Source organism: Maylandia zebra, linkage group LG14 (genome assembly GCF_041146795.1).
Source record: "Maylandia zebra isolate NMK-2024a linkage group LG14, Mzebra_GT3a, whole genome shotgun sequence".
Taxonomy (NCBI): Eukaryota; Metazoa; Chordata; class Actinopteri; order Cichliformes; family Cichlidae; genus Maylandia; species Maylandia zebra.
The window spans coordinates 14,274,453-14,277,585 of record NC_135180.1 but is presented as its reverse complement, the minus strand read 5'-3'; the positions used below and the strand labels follow the sequence as shown (position 1 = coordinate 14,277,585).

Below are 3,133 nucleotides of genomic sequence, written 5' to 3'. Positions count from 1 at the left end.
CATTCAGCCCTTTAGAAAATAAACGCTACAGTGATACTTCTAAAACACGCTGCACACAATGTCACCTTTTCCCCCAAAGCAGCCAGTATCGCTCTTTTCAAACTAATCGTCTTTTAAATACACTCATTTTGTGATTCTGGTGTCACACCATGCACCGATGCAAGCATTTTATTTATTTAAAAACGGATCAAACGGGCCATTTCTTCTGTAAGTGGTTTCATGGTTTCAGAGTAGTTTTTAACACAACAGATAGTCGCAAATAACATTCAGCCCTTTAGAAAATAAACGCTACAGTGATACTTCTAAAACCAGTCGCCCAGACCCGCTCCAACTTTTCAACAGCTGACTAATTGTTTGAATTTGTTCAGGATTGTAAAAGCCCACCGCTGGGTATCACTTAGTTGTTGAGAGCACCATGCGAACAAGGGCCCAGCCTATTGTTTAAAGTGGCCAGTATTGGCTCTTTTTGTAATTCCTCGACAAGGTAAATGGGGCAGTTGGTACCAGTCGGGTGGCGACCCCGCCTATTGTCTGAAGTATCGGCTCCTTTGTAATTCCTTGAGAAGACAAAAGCCCTGTAGGGCCTCATTTAAATTGATTGGAGACATACCTTTCTTTTTGGAAACACCCACCCTATATAAAAAACACGCTCAGAGCCCGATACCCTGAGCCATTTACGCCTCAAGATTCGCTGCAGAGCACACCATTTTCTTTGCGATCATCAACACTAACATCGTTCTTTATAACATGGACATCGTAAACGGTAAGTAAAACAAAACCTATTATTGGATTTTTAAAAAGTGTTATGTTAACATATTATAGGATATTCAAACTATCTTTTTTTCCTAAAACAAAAGCTTAATTTTTAGGAGTTCGGGAGAACGGCCCAGGACCCTTTTCTTTAGAAACGGGCGCTTTTACAGCTGGAACTAGTTCTCTAACAGGCACAAGGTGTGTACAGCATTACTGGATTTTTAAACGTATGTATGTTTTAAACTAGCGATTGTTTTAAATTATGTAATAACGTTTTTGTTTGTTCCAGGGTTAACAAACTGAGCAGGAAAACATTCAGACACCGCTACCACAGAGCCCTACCTTACATCAGGTGTGTATACAACGGGATGTATAGTTGTGTATTTTTTTTTTTTTAAAGGGGTTTAAACAATTACAAATGTTCTAAACTGACCGTTTTACACCTACAGAGCCACGCCAGAGAACCGGGTGTGTGGAGAAGCAGGACCATCCCGAATAACGCACACTACAAGGTAAGCATAGGCATATATAAATTAGATAAAAAGAGATAGAGAGGGAGACACGCTTATTCAGTTTGAAATGGGTACATGTATAATATGTTTTAACACATGTCTATCTATCTTCACAGACTGCAGAACAGCACCCCTCCTCATAATGATCAGGACACCATACGATTCCAGACGTTTTTGGAATGTTTAAGCAGTATCGACCTCCCAGAACAACAAAAACCTGGAGCTTTGTGCAACAGTGGAGAGTCAGAACCGATCTTCATCAGCGAACCTGCAACACCCCCGAGTGAGTGGCTACCTCGCGATTTCTCTGATGTTTTTGAGTACAGCATGTCAGATTTTGATCTAGTTCATATACCCACCACCCCAGAATGTGTCAGAAATAGCGTTGATTCACACATAGATTTCGAAGAAGACGGCATAACAGACTCTCAAATATCAGCGGCGTATGATGCTTACATAAAGCTTCCAGACGCTCAGCCTGCTGAACAAAGTCATATAGCTTCAATAGCTTCAATAGCTGATAAATTATGTTTGATTGAAGCTAGACTCAATCAATACCACCAAGAAGCACAGGTACAAAGGCAACAGTTTACCAAACTCATAAACAAAGTGTGTAGTACATTAGACAACATCTGCAGCAAAATTTCAAGTCCCTGACTTTTAAAATCCAGACCATGGACCCTCCAAATAAATTATTTAAACATAATAACGGAACCTCCACTCCTGTTAGATGTTTTGACTTAGAGACTTTTATGCAGTGGGCTGAAGAAACAGATAAAAAATTAGACGATATTATAGCTAGACTTAATAGGGTGCCTGCATCAGCCTCATCCGATACACATCCTTGTCAGACTGTTCCTACGTCTGCTATTGCTGATGGGGCTATTGTTGCTAATAATAGTGATAGTACAGCTGGTGTTGCTCGGGCCGTTGCTGTTACTGATGCTAACCATATAGCTTGTGCTGCTGGTGATTTTGCGTCTGATGCACAATCTAGCCGGGTCACCTCTGCTGCAGCTACTGCAGTTGTTATTGAGCCCGTTGTGCAGTCTGGGTCCGGCAGCCGCTCTCAGTCACACATTAGAGAGATACCTAATTTTAATGCTCGCGAATTGCGTGAACGCCTTGATTTTAGGGGTATAAGTCTCGATCATCCAGAACAAGTGCCGGCGCGAGTGCGCGAGTGCTTAGCCAATGTGATAGACAGAGCTGTGGCGGGATCCCAACAGGGCAGTGTTCTAAACGTGGTCCTGCGTGGCCCCTCGCTGGCTTCAGATGTTCAGGCTGTTTTAAACGCTGATGATCGGTATGATCCGGAGCTGTTTCTCGATCAAATTGCACAAGTTATGCAGAGTAATGATGAATCTATCGGTGATGATGAATTAGAGTTTATTGTCACGGTAGCTCAGAACAGTAGTGGCGGGTCTCGCTTAAGACTGGCGCACATACCTTATGATGAGATTCTCTCAAAGAAAGGCAGACATTTATACACACCAAACAACACAAACAACAATTTGTGCTTCTCCCTATGCATAGCACATTCATTAAACTCATCATCCTCTGAGCATGAAAAACTTGCTACAGCTAAACAGATGCATGCTGAAGTAGGTCTATGCGACACACAGCAAGTATCATTCTCTGATGTCGGTAAATTTGAGAAGCACTTCAACATTAAGATTGTAATCTATTACCACACAGAAGGGCGTAAACGCCTGGAATGTTTTTACACACATGAAGAGCCAAACCCTAACACGTTGATGATGTATCTCCATAATCAACATTACCACCTGATTTTAAACCCGACCGCTTTTTTGGGGGGATCCTATGTGTGTAATTTCTGTTACAGTATATATAATACACCATTACAG

General features: G+C 41.7%; 1 long non-coding RNA gene across 1 annotated transcript; it reads left to right on the top strand.

Annotated features, from left to right (window-relative positions):
• The first annotated feature begins 439 nt into the window (after nucleotides 1–439).
• On the top strand, nucleotides 440–2,140 carry LOC143422041 (uncharacterized). The gene is made up of 4 exons (XR_013101645.1): nucleotides 440–951; nucleotides 1,043–1,105; nucleotides 1,203–1,265; nucleotides 1,382–2,140. It is a non-coding gene; the product is annotated as an uncharacterized LOC143422041 (long non-coding RNA).
• The last annotated feature ends 993 nt before the right edge of the window (nucleotides 2,141–3,133 follow it).